A 20,701-nucleotide genomic window follows, 5' to 3' on the forward strand; every position below is an offset into this window, starting at 1 on the left:
AACAGAGCAGTATATCCGTACTTTCCCGTCACACCGACATACCACAACGTTACTGGATTCCAAACATGTACAACCTGTGCCACCAAACTTGTGTATACGCTTTTAAGGAAGGTTCTGCAAGAAGTACAGTCATTTTGGAATAAGTACTCCTGTGAAAGTGTAAAATATACAGGCGTTAACAGTATGTGGATACTTAAGGATTCTAAACGTCTCGCCGAGGAACTACACGCTCTAATAAACGTACCGTATCAGAACATATCTACATGTATTTGAGATTTTTCTACTCTCTATACTACAATTCCTCACAGGGATTTAACTTATATAATTTCCTGACTAATTGTTTCGGTGTTTCATAAAACCGGTCACCTCTATATTAACATGCCACTAAGCCTTCTTCAGTTCGACTACATACATAGGTTGCCATTCGAGGTATGTTTCGATTTTCATCCAGTTGCTTGAATTTCTCTTTAATAACACCTAGGTAAAATTCGGGAAAACCATATATCAAGATTGTATAGGTATTCCGATGGTTACAGATTGTGCCCCCTTTTGGTCGACCTATACCTGTTCTCATATGAATACGACTATATGCAGAACCTACAAAGGAATAATATTCACCAGGTCCGATCTTTCTCGTTCACTGAGAGATATATTGATGATCTGATACCATTAAACAATGGAAGTACAGCAAACGATGTTTACATATCTTTGCTGGATTTACAGGAAACCACAGAATCTTCAGATAGTACATGTTATCTGGAATATGTTTGTTCAAAGACCTAACCGGTTTCCTCTGTCGCAGACGTTGCAAGAAGTTTCAATTTTGATTTTGTGAATTATCCTTAATTGAACAGCATTATACAGAAGGGTCCTCTATATGACATGTAAATGTCTCGCCTTGTAGTATTTCTTAAATCCTGTTGTGTTGTGTGACGATTTCAAGCAACGCCACAGGTTATTACTACCAAATCTAGTGTGTCAAGGTTATCCCATCAAACGCCATTCACTTCAAGTTTCTAAAGTTTTACCATGAGGATAATTCTTTTTTAAGTAAATATGGACAGAGCGTCCAGAATCTCAAATGCTCTGCTCCAGGATTGTGTCTAGTTCAGCTTAACCCCGGGCTAGGGGTGGTATATTCATCGTCATGAATAACATCGTCACTTTGGATATATGAAAAGTTACAATCAAAGCGCAAATGAAATACATATTGTGTTATCAACAACTTATATTCTAGCATGGTACACGATTTGAATAATGATTTCTCTCAGTCATCTAGAACTTGCCTGGCGTCCTTTCAACATCTCTGAAAATTGTTGGCTGCTTCCCTTTGCATGATTCAGCACTTATTTTTACTTGGCATAAGTTCTTACTTATTAGGTGTTGGGCGTCGATTTGCGATTACTGGCCTGGAACGTCCAACTTGGTTGATATCTGGTATAGGAATGCCTGTATGGACGCATAGTCCCAAGGTTTATATATTTTCCCTGATGGATGTTGTAAATTCTCCACTTACTTACACGAGGGGCATGCACGCTTTACACGTTTTCAAGTGTAACGATGGAAAAAGACAGGGAAATGGTAACACAATCAAAATTTCGCCAAAAACCATCCCAGATTATTCTGCTGTGTTAAGTGTGGCTATTAAAGCACAGGACTTCCCGTAGCGCATTAAACTTTATATTAACAGAAAACCAAACTAATTCAACATAATCCTCAATTTATCGTTGTGATTTATATTCGTAAAGGAATAAACTTGATATATCATCCAAACAGCAGATCCCACAGGTGGGTAAGATACAGGTGCTCCATATTCACTTTCATGCTCTACCATAGCTTTGAAGAGAAAATCATTGTTGATGCGTTTTCCGTGGTGCATAGACATAGCGCGTCGTTTGTATATGGCAAGCCGCGCGAGACTACATACAATGTTTATCAAACATGTTAATGTTGTCTATAAGCTAGTCCAGACATGAGAAAAATCCAAATCATTCAGCCATGATAGATGCAGACTTAAATGTAATTAAAAACGTACAGATTAGAAAACCAGAGCGGCGACAACAGCGTGATACCTGGCAAATGGTCACACGTAACCGGTGAAATACTGTCCCTTGCCAATCTAGCCCAGAGCTTTATTCTAACTGTTCATGTAAATGCATAAAAAGTATCAATTTACCCGACCATAACACCATGGCTTAAGCCGAATTAGGTAAGAAAAAGTGCAGTGATATTAATTGCAGTTTATTTAGACGTCACTGGTCCAGAAGTACTCAAAATGCTGTGTTGTAATCACATTTAACATACAATCACATTAAAACAATGCAAAGGGACTTGGTCTCGGGAATCTTAGTCCACCAGCAGAATCCTGATATATGCAGGAATACAATATAATTAAAGACGTAGAGCACAAAGAGTAAAACTAGAGCAGCGACGGCGGCTGTGATAGCTGGCATACGTAACCGGTGAAAAACGCCCTCTGGTCAATTTACCTCAGTCCGGACTTTATTCTAACTGTTCATGTAAATGCATAATTAGTAACAAAAGTAACATACGTATGAATAACTATATTCTGGACAAGTAATTATTATTTATGACATCCAGGAAGAGACATATAAGTGAGATTAAAAATTGTGTAGATCAACCCAAGGTGAGGATGGAGGACTGTGCGTCACAAAACCTACATTGAACAGCTTAAGAGCTCCTATAAAGTGACTGAGTTTACAGATAAGCAAATGTTTTGCTAAACTGCATGCAGGTATCAGTGCTGAACTGGAGAGGCTGAAAACTACAGTAACTGAAGTTCGTATCCTAATAAGTTCAGTTGCGAGTACTGTGGAAACACTGACGACCGACATTGCGCAAACACACGAGGAAACAATTCCGACGTTAAAACAGCTTGATGAGGAGCGAAATGAGCGGTTCATATTTAATGCCTGAGGGCGAAAATGGAATGTGGCCAAAATAATGAATCTCCGTTTGTAAACACTTTAATTTGGCAAAGTAAACTGGATGCTGTTTCAGGCTGGCCATAGGGTTGACGCGGTGCCAGCGACTCTAAAAATAATACTGTTGGCTTTGTCCAGCTGTCTGAGCTCACGCATGTCCTTGCAGCCGCGCAAAATCTACCGCGAGGATCAAAACGCGGTGCTATCCCAAACCTGCCCCCTATTCTGGCACAACACAGGTACGGTGTCGTTATAACAACCACCCCCTGAAGAACAGTGCAATAAAAACATCGTGACCCTCGCTTTGTGGTAATCAAACAAAGATTCACATAACACGGTGGATTATATGAAGAACACTCATTTCTGTAACATCTGACCAAGTCACCAGCAGTCTGTTTACCTGTTTGGTTATGCAAGACGTCAACCGCAGATGAGACCAGCGGCCTCCACAACAGTCAACATCCCAAGTGGACTAATTGTTATCATGTGACATTTTCTGTTGGAATTTTCTGTTCAAAAGTTTACACTAAAATAAATGATATTTACCTATTTAGGTTGCTGGACTTCAGGCTGTTGATATGACTGTTAAATATTTTTCCATACGAGTGAGTGCTTGGGCTTTAACGTCGTACTTAACAATTCTTCAGGCATATGACGACAAAGGAATCATTAGGGTGCATGTACGCGTAATGTGCCTCCTTGTTACAGGATGGATTTCCACCGCTCTTTTATTTAGTGTTGCTTCACTGAGACCGAAGACAAGTAAGCCGTCCCGCCCGAGCCATTATACTGATACGGTTCAACCAGTCGTTGCACTATCCCCTTCATGCTGAACGCCAAGTGAAGAAGTTACAACTTTCTCTTTTATAGTCTTAGGTGTGACTCGATCAAGGATTGAGTCCTGGATCTACCGGTCCCCGGACGCTCTACCAACTGTGCTATCAACTGTGCTCTACCAACTGTGCTATCCGGGCCATACGAAATACCATGCCAAGGCTACACCATATAGTCTTCAATTTGTCTATTAGGGATGGTTAAATATTCTCTGTTACTGTCTTAATCTAAAAAAATGGTAAATAATCTAGGGTAATAATTCATGCTATGATGATTAAGTACTTTATTATGTGTAATGACTAGCTCTTGATGATGACAAATTTGTGTTGACTTGCTTGCTCAATAATCGAGAAATACAGCTGATTTTTTAAAATATCTTTTTACTTCATAAACAATCTAATCTTGAATTCTTGAATCTTCTACAACCCAGGCCGGCCCCGACAGCACAGATGGTAGAGCGTCATCTTCGGGAGCGGTAGATCCAGGGTCAACCCTTGGTCGAGTCACACCTTGGAATTTAAAAGAGTAAGTTGCAACTTCCTAGCTTGGCGTTCAGCATGAGGGAGATAGTGCAGCGACTGGTTGACCCGTATCAGTATAATGACTTGGGCGGGGCGGTTTATTTGCCTTTGGTAAGGCGCCTCAGTAAAGCAGCACTAGATAAAAGAGAGCTGGAAATCCGTCCTGCAACAAGGAGGCACATTACATGCATCTTAAGGATTCCTTCTTCGTCGTATGACTGAAAAATTGTTAAGTACGACGTTAAACCCCAAGCACTCACTCATTCACTCACTCTACGACTCAGATCATTGTTGGACGCCTGATTCTGTTGGCACTAATTATTAGAAGTATCCACCAATGCACTGATTCATCTCTAGGCTCTTTTCTAAGTAAAAAATAAATAGGAGATTCACTTTTATTTTGATGGTAATGAATGTGTTTAAGTTTACTGTATATATTTTGTATTTACATCTCGACCTACCACAGAGCAATAACGATGTCAGTGCAGTACACATGTGTTCAGATATTACTCAGACTACAATTAAATATAATGTAATCACAATAATAATCAGTAGCTATGGCTGATCCCACATCCTAAACGGGCAATCCACCCCATCGTGATCACAGAATGCTTTCTACTGACATGCTACATACTTCTGGTCATTCAGCTATATCTAACGATATCTCTTCTGTACTCTATGATTTGAAGAACGAAAAGTAATTAACGAGTCTTAAATTTAAATTTAAATTTTCAGCCATAGGCGTCTCGGAAAGTTGGCTAAATCCATGGCGAGAAATAAGCGAAAAGGTGGAGGCCTCGTTCTGTCTATAAGCTATGAATACAATGATACTGTTCTGAGGGAAGAAATTTCTTTTGTTGATGATAATGGTGATTATGAGTCGTTATTTGTTGGACCAAAAAATTATCTATCGCCCCCCAGATAAAAATATTAACAATTCAATCAAAATTTAGGTATTGTATTTGATAATATAATAGCAGGGAACAAAAGATGTCTTCTGATGAAAGATTTTAATCTGCATCTTTTCAAAACCAATCGTCATTCACCAACTAAACAGTTTCTGGAATTAATGCAGTCATATTACTTTTTCCCGAAAATTACCAAACCAGCTAGAATGAAGTCTGCAACGGCTACCTTAATAGATAATATATTCGTAAACTATCATGATTCCTAGGCTTTCTCTGGTGTTTTCCTGTATGACGTCACTGATCATTTCCCTGTTTTTCATATCGACAGACAAATATTCTCAGTACTATCAAGTCAATCCACATTAACGTACAGACTGTGGAGCAAAAGGAACAATTCCTCACAAAAACACAGCACAAAAATTGGGACAAGATCTATAACGTCAACCACGTAAACTTAGCATTAGAAATTTTTCTGAACGATTTCAGTAACATCAACGATGAGTGTGTCCAGCTCATCGAAACAATTATTTCCAAATCCAAAATAAAAAGGCCATGGTTAGAATACGCTATTTTAAAATTTATTAGAGAAAAAACCGTCTGTATGGACTTTATTTATCACAGAAAGAAGAGGAAACGCTACAGAAATAAAGTAAACCACACTCTCAGTCTTACTAAGAAAAGATTTTACGAAGAAAAGTTCACAATAGCACATGACACTACCAAAGACACGAGGAAAGTATTAATGGACTTGTTAAATAAATCCAGGTCCAAAAAGCTGCCAGACTCGATTGTCATCAGTGGTAAAGTAACATCCTGTACCAAAACTATCGCGGAGGGTTTTAATAAATACTTCTTTATATTGCAACTAAATTAGACGATACGTTACCTAGATCAAAAATAGCTTCAAAGATTATCTGCCTTTACCAACTGCTGCATATTTCAATTTACAGCCTTGTTCAGTGTTAGAAATTGAAAATCGTATTGCTGGTGTAAAAAAATAGTAGCCCGGGATATGATGGAATTGGAGCTTCTTGACTTAAATGTGTCATGTCCGAATGTCACCGTTACATTAACATCAGAAGCAATAAGGCTTTCTTTAGTTCCACTATTTACAAAGTTTACCACTCATGGGATGTTACATTGTTTATTGAATTAGTTGAATTTCTCATTAATAACATCTACTTGAAATTCGGGGATACCATTTACCAACAGTGCATAGGTATTCCAATTGGTACCAATTGTGCGCCTCTTTTGGCAGATCTACACATGTTTTCATATGAATACAACTATATGCAGAAATTACTTAAAAGTAATATCTTTAAAGCTCTATCCTTTTCATTTACCAGGCGGTGTATCAATGATCTACTTCGCGTTAAATAACCCCAATATTGTTGAAGCGGTGAAGGAAATATATCCGCCTTCATTGGATTTAAAGGAAACAACAGATAGTCCTAATGGTACATCTTATTTGAATCTATGTCTGTACAAAGACGAACAAGGTCTCCTTTTCACATATCTCGCCTTGTAGCATTTGTCAGATCTTGCGTAAATTGTGATGACTTTTGTCTGCCTCACAGGTTATTATTTCAAAAACTAGTTTGTCAAAGATACTCCATCAAATGCCTTCATTCCAAGTTTCTCAAATTTTACAGTGAATATACCACTCTCATTGGCAGGTATGGAAAGAGCGTTCGGAATCTCTGGCGATCTGCATTGTGATTAACCACATAGACGGCGCTGTTATCCTTATGTACATATCTATCACGTACATGGTATTTAACAACATAGATGGCGCTGGTTGCCCAGTGTAACCGTCTATCTTGTATACAGCTTTTATACAGACCAGCATGTCATATGTAACATCATAGTTGGCGCCTCTTGTAGTCCGAGATCCCTACATATTAACGGGAATGACGTAATCGTCCGTTACGTTTGAATCATAGTCTGTTCGGTTAGTGTCTGTAACGCTCGTCATTTTCAAACTGTATCTAATACCGCTTAACACGGGGCTAGGGGCCGTAAAGGCAGCCATGCTCATTACATCTGCATGATGCCTTTATAAACAGTTGCAATCAAAGCGCGACTGAGATACCTGGTGTAATTGTTTAATTGTTATTTGACCTGGAACTCATTCATGGACTACGAATTTGAACATTGATATGGAATTCATGCCTAGAACATCCACTGTCTGCCCGGCATGACCGCTTCTCTCTTGCATACCTTTGTCTTTGGGATCTTGTGTTGAACGTTGTTTTGGAAATGGATCTTTCGATTATCGACTTAAAACGATCTTTACGGACTACGAATGGTATACGAAGTCGGACTTGACGATTATATTTAGACATATTTCTTACTGCAAGAAACAACCCCTGTTCAATCAAAAGGCCTGGGCAGGCACTTTTGCAATTTTCATATAACATCGGAAGCGATGACAAGAAGTCATCTTGAATGGAGGAGTCAGTATCTTGTTCAGTATACAATTTCATGTAATATGACCTTAACACTCAGCAATACCCTCTTGACATTCATGGGATATTGAAGAATCCTTATGATAAAAAATACTTTTGATCACCTTCTCCCTGTCTCTACCAACTTCTCGTCTAATGAAATATTTCGTTGGTTTTTCTCCCTGATCAAAATGAACAGCTTTAGCACGGATAACAGCCCCCGAATGATTCGACTTATAAAGGGCATTTAGAGTCTTTTTCACATTGTCAATACGCCCACAGTTAATGACTGGACTGGATTATAACATATTAAATTCTTGTTCAAGTACCAACAAATCACGTTTTTGTTCGTAGATTTGTTCTTACAGTAATTTCGAATTCTGTCTTTACATTCCCTTTTAAATGTCTCCCATCTGTCTATTAAATCTGCATGATCAGTTGTACAGACAGAGAAAATATCATGGAAGACGGATTTAATATTATCAACAAGCTCCGTGTCATTTAACACAGAAGTATTACACTTCCAGTAGAACGGCCCCCACGAAATGACATCTTCAAACGAAATATTTAGAAACAAACTCGAATGATCAGAAAAGGACACATGTACAGCATCACACTGGGTTACATACTTAAACACAGCGTTACGGATATAAAATCTATCCAATCTACTGGCACAATGGCGCCTAGACCACGTGTAGCAATTCTTATTCGGATGCAGTTTCCTAAAAATATCACAAATACCAAAATCTCCTTTCAAATTATTAATTTCGTCCACGCCATCATTCCTTCCATTAGTGGCACAACCAACTTTATCTAATTCAATGCTCTCCACACAATTAAAATTCCCACCCATAATAACCAGCTCACTGCCCTGCATCACATTATCTAAATTAGAAATAAACTCTTTTCTTTCCTTCGGATTATTAGGGGCATATGCACAAACAAGGTTTAAAGTAGTGTTGTTGAGCTCAACTCTAAGGCTTATGTACCGACCGTTAGGGCACCTCTGTACTTTCCGTATAATGCAATCGACCGTATACCTAATAATCATTCCAACCACACTACTTCGATTTGACCCATACGCCCACCTTGCATCGCCCGGGATTTGCAAATATTTAGTGTCATTATAGTTTTGCAAGTGTGTTTCCTGTAAGAATAGTGCATCAATTCCTTAATCAAAAACAAATTGCTTGACATGTTCTTGTTTCAACGGATCCCGTAAACCATTAACGTCGAAAGTCGTGAAACGAATTTTATTTACGCTTATTATACAAATAAGTAAAGGTAGAACGTACATACCAATTGTGGAATAATAAGTCCTGATTATGCTACAATTCATTTGTCTCTTTTCATTTGCTGACTCACACGAGAAGCAAGCGATTTTATTTTCCTGTATTCCAGAAGCATGATGTTCCGCTCTTGGGATGGAGTCGGCGTCATACAGTTTGAAGACTGGTCGGTGCTAACACTATCAGGATCAGTAGGAAGGACACTTGACTCGACAGGTGACACCGCAACATTGTCCAAATTAGCTCGCTTTTCCTTGACTAGTGAACGCACGTCGGGAGCGTGCACGGCAGCCAGTACCACACTCTTCACACACGAGACAGCTGATGACGTTTCATTATCACCAACATCCACTTCTTCGGTATTCTTCCGGTCATCCATCTCCTTGCCAGACTCGTTGTCATCGCCGGCGTCATCATCGCCGCTGTCGTCAGCATTTCCATCGATTTCGTCTTTGTTTTCGTCTTTTGGATCCTGTTCCATGAATCATCATCGTCGCTGACGTCAACATCAACGTCAATCTCAATGTCATCCTGTTTTACAGCGTCTTCCTTATTATACTGGCGCATAGTCGGTAGGTTCCCCGTAACCTGTGCCACGTACGACATTGCTCTCGCACAACAATCACTGATCGTGTGAAACCCTGAATTACACATTCTGCATGGAGCTGTACAGTCCTTCCCGATATGGGGATTCTCATGGGGGGAGAATCCCTCGCAATTAGACCAACACAACGCTCTACACTCTGCCGCCTTGTGTGATTTTTGGCCGCACTTCCGACATTCATAGGTCTGCCCGGGGTAAGTAAACATCACAATGTCAACACCAAAATTATTAAAATTAGGCACATAACGAACTTTGTGACACCTAAATCTGTAAATCCTAATACCTATTCGAAGATATGAGAGCTCCGGGTCTAAAACTCTAGGTTTCATCACACCCAGGCATTCACCATAGAGTTTCAAAGCTGCCTCGACAGTGTTGAACATTTCCTACAGTGCCCACTGGGCCCTGATATTCAGATAGGTAGACGACGCTGGCATAATAGACCACGTAGTCACATTTATAACAACATTGGATTTACTCACTAGGGCGTTATGCCCAGCCACAGTAGACAGGCTTAAATAAAAAAGTTTCTTTAAATAATTCTTCTGAAAACTTATTAGCTCTGTCTTGATATTTAACACACTTGACAGAAAAGGAATAATGTCCTCCTGGACGCCCTAGAAAATACCGGGATGCTTCGTATAGAAATTGACAAGACAAAGTTCTGCTTGGCCTGTTCACAGGCAAAAAAGACACGGGCTTGGACATACCTTATCAAATGGAGCACACTCCCTTCACCAAACAGTAACCACTGGCCAAACTCAAGCTCTGTGGGCTCCCAGTTCACCAAAAAAATCAGTCTCAAAAACAAGCGTTGTTGTTGCACAAATGTGTAAACAGCAAAGAATCACCGACACGTCCGTTTACTTCAGCGTCCATCACTCTCCCTACTTTATTTTTGCACAAAACTTCCATTTTCTGCTTGATTTAAAATTATGCTTTTATTTATCTCAGCCTCCAGTGAGGTATGAACTTGCGACCCCTGGTTTACGTGACTAGTGCTGTACAACTGAGCGATAGAAGCAATTTTTGGAAAACTGTTTACACATCAGATGATTCCACAGCCATTGTAGCCGATTCTGCTTCAGTTCGAGAAGTGCTCCGTGTAGCTGAAAATTATGGAAGTGTATCAGATGTTAAACTAAATGTAGCAAAAAACACTGTTCTCCCAATTGGTAAATGGAAAGAGGGAGATGTTCCTGATGTGGGGTTTAAAGTTTGTGAAAACACTAAAATATGTGGCATCCATTTCGGCAAGGATCACTCCGAACTGAACGGTAATCGGATTTTAAATAAAATGAAGAAAAATGTAACTTCTTGGGACGGCAGATACTTAACTTTAAGGGGGAAACCTGTACTTATAAATACGGTTGCTATGTCTGTGTTATGGTTTGCTGCCGAGTGTACCCTATTACCAACAAAATGTTTTACGCAAGGCACCCGACTGTTCCTTTGGGACAATAAGCCTGAAAGTATAAAAAGATCGGTGTTGTATAACTTGTATGAAAACGGCGGGTTAAAGATTCAAAATATTGAGTGCAAAGCTAAGTTCTTACTTATCTCCCACGTTTTAAGACTTATAAACTACCGGGCAAAAGAAACGTGTAACTTTTAAATGCAGTTTTTTCTACGGAAAAATAACTTGAATAAGTTTTAACGTTTTTGTGCGAATACGTTTGCACATAAGTACCCTGTGTACACGTCACTTTTTAACGAGATTCATTGAAACTGGTGTAAGACATCATGAAAAATCGGAAAAACAGAGTTTCGGGCCATGTTGAAAATTCTCGGGTGCTTGTATGGGGCGGAATTTGTGGACAGGTGAGAACGAGATTGGTCATCATCCAGTTAAACCTGACTGGCCAAAGATACCGAGATAAAATATTGGAACCTGTTGTGGTGCCATTCGTGCATTAACAGCAAAGGGGTATCCTTTTGCAGCAGGACAATGCACGACCTCATACCGCCAGAGTTGTACTAAATTATCTGGACACCACTGATGTCAACGTACTGCCTTGGCCAGCACGATCTCCAGACATGAATCCCTTAGAGCATCTGTGGGATCATCTTGATCGACGTCTGAGACAACGCGTCCCTCCCCCACAAAACAGGCAACAGCTCGAACAGGCTTTATTTGAGGAGTGGGACAGAATTCCTGATGACGTCATCCGGCGGCTGACGACTTCCATGAGGAGACGTATTTTGGCTTTAATTGATGCAATGGGTGCTCACACACGCTACCAACGATCTGTCTTATGACATGATAGGACATTAGGTACACCTTTTTAAGGGAGTTCCTTTACTTGCATTTGTGTAATTTTTCAGATTTACCCCTTGCCTTCTTTACTCGGCCTGACAGCAAGTGTAATATCCATATGGCTTTGAATTTTTGGACAGAACTTGGAAAATGGTTTATTGCAATATAATGCTTATCATGTTGATACTGTCTGTCTTTCTTTCTCTTTCTTGTGGTGCTGAACAAGGTTATACGTTTCTTTTGCCCGGTAGTTTATATGTAACGGAGGCCGAGATATTTTGCTATCTACTGCCTTGGAATATCTTTAAGACAATTGTGTCCCCAATTTTGTACGCCGAACATTCCTCGCACTGAAACTATTCCCCCGTTCTATCAGCTTGCTTTAAGGGCGTGGAAAGAATTTATAAGGGACAATCTTTACCGGTGCTTTGTTTTTTGACAAAGTTTATTTATGCGCAGTTAGTGAACCCCATCTGTGAGTTACCAAATATTATGATAAAGTTCCCAGCATTCTTATCAAAGGCTGTTATACAAGCCTTAGATAAGCTTGTATATTTGTTAAAATAGCATCCTTCACCTTCATAACGATATCACTGTACAGTTGCAAGTGTGATTGAAATGAAACTAACTAATGAAACTTTTCTATATGTTCCACAGCAGTCTTAACAAGTCTGCGATAAATGATTTTAACATAGACAGCTGTGGAAAGAAAAAATGAAAGTAGGATTCGAACCCGCAAACTCTGCTTTAGAAGTCCAGCGGTCTAACCACTGCGCTACGGCCACAGGGCTACATGAAAAACACTGAAGGCTGCAGAAGTACTACCATGGATTGTGCAAAATTTTGATAGTGTTTCAACTTCCACACCTTTTCCCATCGTTTTAACTGAAAACGTTTTAATCGTTTTAATTAAAAGCATGGAAAGCGTCATGACCCTCATGCAAGCGAAGGAGAAGATGGTGAAGATGTTGACGTAGATAGTGATGATGATGGTGATAGTGGTGATGGTGTTGATGATGATAACGAAGAAATGGGCGCAGATGACAAAACTGAGATTGACGCTAAGAGAGCCGAGGATGATCTAGTGGGTGACATGGAGTGTGACTGAGGTACGCCCGTTGTACCTAATGTGACCAAAGAGATGGTGTGAGTAGAGACTTCTCTGGTGCGATAGAAGTCGAGGCGGAAGTCCACTGCGTGCGATCTCCAGAGCCCGTTTGACAAAAGACAGCAAAACTGGACAATGAAGCGGAGGGGACGTCATTGGCATTATGGAGCACTCTACCGTCGGATTGCGTAATGCAGGGGGACTCGGATGACATATCTGAGATGATGACACCCACCCCCTCCCAAGGTACTGATAAAATGTTATGAGAGTATCGGCGCAGGAAATCTTTCGCCTCTCGTTCGAGAGCGCGTAAAGACAATGAATATATTTTATTAGAATATGGACATGGATATGCTCCCAGATGAACAATGAGTGCATACCTTCATATTTTCTTTATCGGTTTCATGTCTCTCGTATATAACATACGTTTTGACACTTTAAATGTTAATGGCCTGCGTGCTGTTACAAAGCAGGAGCAGGTACAACGATTGGCAATGTCGTTAGATGTCCTAACGGGCGTTACATAAGTGTTAAAGTGACAATTAATGACACGGCTCTTAATCTGATATGTATATATGCTCCTAATAATCCACAGGATAGGAAAGAATTTATATCTAACTTAGTGTAATGCGTGGGAGTGAATTAGTCATTTTTGGTGGGGATTTTAACTGCGTTGAAAACATTATATTGGATAGAATTGGGCTTGTAAATAATGTGAGAAATGTTGGTATTAAGGAGAGTAATAGTATTAAATATGATTTTGAGGTGTGTGATATTTTTAGGAAGTTTCATCCGGACAAACGGTGCTACAAGAGGCCAGTGCGTTAGTCGGCTTGATAGGTTCTACCTTCCTAATGCTGTTCAGATTTACATGTATGTAACCTTTTGTGACGTTAAACATGTCTCCATTTCTGATCATTCTTTGTCCTATTGTTGATGTAAATTTTACGGATGTAATTACTTGGGGTCCGTTTTATTGAAATGTAACATTTCTGTTTTCAATGACGATAAACTTGCTGTACAAATAAATGATGTCTCTGTAAGTATTTTTCTGATGGTGACAATTGTAATGCTACCTTAGTGGACGGGTGGGAGGCTTTCAAAAAGGATTGTAAAGATGTAATACGTAATTATTGTTCACAAGTTTCATTAAGGAAAAAGAGCCAGTTGTTGGATCTACAAGATGAATTGAATGTATTCAAGCCAAACCCTGTTGTAAATAGTGATAAGATTGATAATGTAAAGAAGACTATTAATTGTTTAAATAGAGACAGACATCCGGGATCGGTTATTAGGGCTAAGGCTGTTTACTTTGATAAGGGGGAAAAGCCTACGAAGTATTTTATTAGCAGGGAAGTGGGGAGGGGGGGGGGGAAGAAAATGATAAAGGAAATTATTTGTCATGAGAATGAGTCTCAGTCCCATAAATCCCAGCATGAAATTGCTAAATGTATCAGGTTATATTACAAACAATTGTACAGTAAGCAGGATACTGATTTTGTGTGTCAAGACGCGTTTCTATTAGAATTACCGAAGTTAAATTATAATTGTGAAGCTCTTTGTGAATGCGCATTGACGAAACAAGGGCTCTTGTTTGCTGTAAATAATATGTGTAAATACCGTTCGTCTGGTTGTGATGGCTTACCGGCCGAGTTTTATGTAACGTTCTGGCCTCTGATTGGCAATGTATTAACTGAAGTTGTCAATTGTTGTTTTCGCTCCGGCAGTTTCAGTCCGTCTCAGCGGAGTGATATTATCACCTTGCTATGTAAGAACCCCCAATATTGTAGAATACCAGGTGGTAGTGTATTCAACAATTTACATCTTTTACGTAATGTCTATAATTACGTGGAACAGAAAGATTTGAAGGCCTGCTTTTTAAACTTCGATCAAGAGAAGGCTTTTGGCAGGATTCATTGGCCCTTTTTGTTCAAATGTTTAGAGATGTTTAATTTTAGGCCCGAATTTTGTGCATGGGTTAAATTACTGTACACAAATATCTCCAGCAGTGTGATTGTAAATGGACACATAAGTGAACAATTTAGTTTAAATAGAGGAGTCCGCCAGGGGTGTTCACTATCTCTGCTGTTGTACGTTTTATCGTTAGAGACGTTTGTAATCGGCCCTTAGGAAGTCCAGTGTGATTAATCGTGTTGCGGTGCCGGGAACAACTAAGCAGGCTAAGGTTTCTGCCTTTGCGGATGACACTACGGCAATTCTCTCAGAGGAAAGTTCCGTGCAAGAAGTGGTTACTTTGACAGAAAATTACGGCAGGGCATCTGGGGCAAAACTGAATCTGTCCAAGACCACTGTCCTACCTATTGGAAATTGGGATAGTTCGTTAGTACCTGATTTAGGGTTGAATACTGTTCAGAATTCCAAAATTTATGGAATATTTTTTTTTTGGAAAAGACCAGGCGGAACTCAACTGTACTCGTGTCTTAAATAAAGTTAAGAAGAATGTAACTTCTTGGTGTGGAAGATATTTAACTCTTAGGGGGAGGGCTGTACTAATTAGCACTGTCGCACTAGCGGTTATATGGTTCACAGCACAATGTACTTTGTTACCTGCTAAATGTGTCACTCAATGTACGCAGATAGTATTTAAATTTTTGTGGAATAATAAGCCTGAGAGTTTAAAGGGGGTTGTTGTACATAATAAATTTAAGAGCGGAGGTTTAAATGTTCATAATGTTGAGTGCAAAACGAAAGCTTTAGCCGTACGGAACAAATTAAAATTAGTTCATGGTACTGAGGCTGATTGGAAATATTTTGCGATTTAGTGGTTAGGTTTATTTTTAAGGAGTGTTTGTCCTAAAATTGGCCAGAAACAGTGTCCCACACTAAGAACGTAACACACCCTTCTACCAGTTTGCGATAAATGCTTTTAAGGAATTCTATAGTGGTCAAACGTTACCTTCGGTGATGTACCCTAGTAAAGTTATTTATGATCAGCTTGTCACAAAAGCCTTACAGGCGCCATGAGTGATGCTAACATCTCCGCAGTTGAGATGGGGTGTTATTTGGAAAACGGTGTTTCACAAGTTTTTAGATCATAACTTAGTCAATTTCTGTTTTATTTATATTTTTTTTCGATTGGTGTTTTACGCCGTACTCAAGAATATTTCACCTACGACGGCGACCGCCATTATGGTGGGTGGAAACCGGGCACAGCCCGGGGAAAACCCACGACCATCCGCAGGTTGCTGGCAGGCCTTCCCACTTACGCCCGGAGAGAAAGCCAGCATGAGCTGGACTTGAACTCACAGCAACCGCATTGGTGAGAGGCTCCTGGGTCATTACGCTGCGCTAGCGCGCTAACCGACTGAGCCACTGAGGCCCCAATTCTGTTTTAAACTTGTTCATGATATTTTGTCCGTCAAAGAAAGACTAGTGAGGCGTAATAGCGCCATACCCCTCGTGCAAGTAGGTGGGAAATTTACAACACCAATCAGAGACAAAAAATAAAGCCTCGGTGGTTTGGTCCTTTCTCGTATTGAGAATAACGTAAATACCCTCTTGCTATAAAGAATTAAATAAAATTTCTACACTTCCCCGCTTCTACACTTTTTAGTTTATTAAATTCATTAACTTTTTAGTTAGCGCGTTATCCACTGCGTTACGGGGACCACTGTGCTTTATGAACAACACTGAAGGCTGCAGAAGTTCTGCGATTGATTCTGACAAATTTTAATTGTGTTTTATATTGCCTGCATTTTCCCATCGTTTTAAGTGAAAACGTTTGAATCGTTTAAATTAGAGACATGGAAAGCGTCATGACCCTCGTGCAAGTGGGTGGAGAATTTACAATACCCATTAGAGAAAAAAAATACAGCATGAAATCATGCGTCTTTGACTGATAATTTTTGGCAAAGTTGTCACAGTGGGTTGTGTGTATCGATTTTGTATGGAAATAACTGTAGTGTGCAATGTTATATCTTTGTGTTGGGATAAAATGGACCTTGCTGAGATATAAATAAACTGGAGGAAAAGATCGTAGGCTTGGTCCTTTGTTGTTTTCAGAATGCCGTCAATATCCTTTTCCTATGGAAACTTGAAGAAAATTTTCTAAACTTCCCTGCTCACCTTTATTAAGATTATTAATTTTCAAGTCACTGCCTCTATAACTCAGTGGTAGAGCACTGGTCTCGTAAACCAGGGGTCGCGAGTTCGAACTTCGCTGGAGGCTGAAATTAAACAAAAACACAATTTTTAAATCAAGCACAAATATGAAGTTTTTGTGTAAAATTGAAATCTATGTGGAAAGTAAACATTAAGCACCATCCCCGGCGGGATTCGAACCCGCGGCCTCTGGATTAGAAGTCCAGCGCGCTATCCACTGCGCTACGGGGACACCTGTGCTTTATCACCAACAATGAAGGCTGCACAAGTGCTGCGATGGATTATGTGAAATTTTTATTGTGTTTGAAATTCCCCGCTTTTTTCAAGGTTTTAACTGAAAACGTTTTAATCGACCTATCTTAGGGCATAGAAAGCGTCATGACCATCGTGCAAGTAAGTGGGGAATTTACAACACCCATCATAGAAAATCATAGAAAGCGCCATGACCCTCGTGCAAGTAAGTGGGGAATTTACAACACCCATCAGAGAAAATCTATGAAGCATGATCCCATGTGTCTTTGACTGATCATTTTTGGCAAAATAGTCAGACTGGGTTGTGTGTATCGATTTTCTATGGAAATACCTGTAGTGTGCAATTTTATTTCTTTGTGTTACGGTAAAACTGGACCTTGCTGAAAAATAAATACATTGTAGGCAGCACATCGCTGGTTTGGTCCTTTTTCGTATTGAGAATGACGTCAATATCCTCTTGCTATGGAACTTGAGTAAAAGTTTCTACGCTTCCCCGCCTACTTTCATTAAATTCATTAACTTTTTAGGTAGCGCGTTATCCACTGCGTTACGGGGACCACTGTGCCTTATGAACAACACTGAAGGCTGCAGAAGTTCTGCGATGAATTCTGACAAATTTTAATTGTGTTTTAGATTGCCTGCATTTTCCCATCCTTTGAAGTGAAAACGTTTGAATCGTTTAAATTAGAGACATGGAAAGCCTCATGACTCTCGTGCAAGTGGGTGGAGAATTTACAATACCCATTAGAGAAAATAAATACAGCATAAAATCATGCGTCTTTGACTGATAATTTTTGGCAAAGTTGTCAGAGTGGGTTGTGTGTATCGATTTTGTATGGAAATAACTGTAGTGTGCAATCTTATATCTTTGTGTTGGGATAAAATGGACCTTGCTGAGAAATAAATAAACTGGAGGAAAAGATCGTAGGCTTGGTCCTTTGTTGCTTTCAGAATGCCGTCAATATCCTTTTACTATGGAAACTTGAAGAAAATTTTCTACACTTCCCTGCTCACCTTTATTAAGATTGTGTGTATCGATTTTGTATGGAAATAACTGTAGTGTGCAATGTTATATCTTTGTGTTGGGATAAAATGGACCTTGCTGAGAAATAAATGAACTGGAGGCAAAGATCGTAGGCTTGGTCCTTTGTCGTATTCAGAATGCCGTCAATATCCTTTTACTATGGAAACTTGAAGAAAATTTTCTACATTTCCCTGCTCACCTTTATTAAGATTTTTAATTTTCCAGTCACTGCCTCTATAGCTCAGTGGTAGAGCACTGGTCTCGTAAACCAGGGGTCGCGAGTTCGAACCTCGCTGGAGGCTGAAATAAAAGAAAAACAATATTTTTTTAAATCAAGCACAACTATGAAGTTTTTGTGTAAAAAGGAAACCTGTGTGGAGAGCAAACCTAAGGCACCATCCCCGGCGGGATTCGAACCCGCGGCCTCTGGATTAGAAGTCCAGCGCGCTATCCACTGCGCTACGGGGACCACTGTGTTTTGATCAACAACAATGAAGGCTGCACAAGTGCTGCGATGGATTATGTGAAATTTTTATTGTGTTTGAAATTCCCCGCTTTTTTGAAAAGGTTTTAACTTAACACGTTTTAATCGACCTATCTTAGGGCATAGAAAGTGTCATGACCCTCGTGCAAGTAAGTGGGGAATTTACAACACCCATCATAGAAAATCATAGAAAGCTCCATGACCCTCGTGGAAGTAAGTGGGGAATTTACAACACCCATCAGAGTAAATCTATGAAGCATGATCCCATGTGTCTTTGACTGATCATTTTTGGCAAAATTGTCAGACTGGGTTGTGTGTATCGATTTTCTATGGAAATACCTGTAGTGTGCAATTTTATCTCTTTGTGTTGGGGTAAAACTGGACCTTGCTGAAAAATAAATACATTGTAGGCAGCACATCGCTGGTTTGGTCCTTTTTCGTATTGAGAATGACGTCAATATCCTCTTGCTATGGAACTTGAGTAAAAGTTTCTACACTTCCCCGCCTACTTTCATTAAATTCATTAACTTTTTAGGTAGCGCGTTATCCACTGCATTACGGGGACCACTGTGCTTTATGAACAACAGTGAAGGCTGCAGAAGTTCTGCGATTGATTCTGACAAATTTTAATTGTGTTTTATATTGCCTACATTTTCCCATCGTTTTAAGTGAAAACGTTTGAATCGTTTAAATTAGAGACATGGAAAGCGTCATGACCCTCGTGCAAGTGGGTGGAGAATTTACAATACCCATTAGAGAAAATAAACACAGCATAAAATCATGCGTCTTTGACTGATAATTTTTGGCAAAATTGTCAGAGTGGATTGTGTGTATCGATTTTGTATGGAAATAACTGTAGTGTGCAATGTTATATCTTTGTGTTGGGATAAAATGGACCTTGCTGAGAAATAAATGAACTGGAGGCAAAGATCGTAGGCTTGGTCCTTTGTCGTATTCAGAATGCCGTCAATATCCTTTTACTATGGAAACTTGAAGAAAATTTTCTACATTTCCCTGCTCACCTTTATTAAGATTTTTAATTTTCCAGTCACTGCCTCTATAGCTCAGTGGTAGAGCACTGGTCTCGTAAACCAGGGGTCGCGAGTTCGAACCTCGCTGGAGGCTGAAATTAAACAAAAACACAATTTTTAAATCAAGCACAAATATGAAGTTTTTGTGTAAAAGTGAAATCTATGTGGAAAGTAAACATTAAGCACCATCCCCGGTGGGATTCGAACCCGCGGCCTCTGGATTAGAAGTCCAGCGCGCTATCCACTGCGCTACGGGGACCCCTGTGCTTTATCACCAACAATGAAGGCTGCACAAGTGCTGCGATGGATTATGTGAAATTTTTATTGTGTTTGAAATTCCCCGCTTTTTTCAAGGTTTTAACTGAAAACGTTTTAATCGACCTATCTTAGGGCATAGAAAGCGTCATGACCCTCGTGCAAGTAAGTGGGGAATTTACAACACCCATCATAGAAAATCATAGAAAGCGCCATGACTCTCGTGCAAATAAGTGGGGAATTTACAACACCCATCAGAGAAAATCTATGAAGCATGATCCCATGTGTCTTTGACTGATCATTTCTGGCAAAATTGTCAGACTGGGTTGTGTGTATCGATTTTCTATGGAAATACCTGTAGTGTGCAATTTTATCTCTTTGTGTTGGGGTAAAACTGGACCTTGCTGAAAAATAAATACATTGTAGGCAGCACATCGCTGGTTTAGTCCTTTTTCGTATTGAGAATGACGTCAATATCCTCTTGCTATGGAACTTGAGTGAAAGTTTCTACACTTCCCCGCCTACTTTCATTAAATTCATTAACTTTTTAGGTAGCGCGTTATCCACTGCATTACGGGGACCACTGTACCTTATGAACAACACTAAAGGCTGCAGAAGTT

The 20,701-nt window shown here is 39.7% G+C and overlaps 6 non-coding genes across 6 annotated transcripts; 3 read left to right on the forward strand and 3 right to left on the reverse strand.

The window, feature by feature from the left end:
* Positions 1-17,030: 17,030 nt before the first annotated feature.
* On the forward strand, positions 17,031-17,102 carry Trnat-cgu (transfer RNA threonine (anticodon CGU)). Its single transcript has one exon. It is a non-coding gene; the product is annotated as a tRNA-Thr (tRNA).
* A 92-nt stretch (positions 17,103-17,194) lies between these two features.
* On the reverse strand, positions 17,195-17,267 carry Trnar-ucu (transfer RNA arginine (anticodon UCU)). Its single transcript has one exon. It is a non-coding gene; the product is annotated as a tRNA-Arg (tRNA).
* Positions 17,268-18,541: 1,274 nt separating this feature from the next.
* Trnat-cgu (transfer RNA threonine (anticodon CGU)) lies at positions 18,542-18,613 on the forward strand. Its single transcript has one exon. It is a non-coding gene; the product is annotated as a tRNA-Thr (tRNA).
* A 94-nt stretch (positions 18,614-18,707) lies between these two features.
* Trnar-ucu (transfer RNA arginine (anticodon UCU)) lies at positions 18,708-18,780 on the reverse strand. The gene has a single exon. It is a non-coding gene; the product is annotated as a tRNA-Arg (tRNA).
* Positions 18,781-19,848: 1,068 nt separating this feature from the next.
* Positions 19,849-19,920, forward strand: Trnat-cgu (transfer RNA threonine (anticodon CGU)). Its single transcript has one exon. It is a non-coding gene; the product is annotated as a tRNA-Thr (tRNA).
* A 92-nt stretch (positions 19,921-20,012) lies between these two features.
* On the reverse strand, positions 20,013-20,085 carry Trnar-ucu (transfer RNA arginine (anticodon UCU)). Its single transcript has one exon. It is a non-coding gene; the product is annotated as a tRNA-Arg (tRNA).
* Positions 20,086-20,701: the final 616 nt, after the last annotated feature.

The sequence above is a fragment of the Liolophura sinensis genome, chromosome 12, assembly GCF_032854445.1.
Source record: "Liolophura sinensis isolate JHLJ2023 chromosome 12, CUHK_Ljap_v2, whole genome shotgun sequence".
Lineage (NCBI taxonomy): Eukaryota > Metazoa > Mollusca > Polyplacophora > Chitonida > Chitonidae > Liolophura > Liolophura sinensis.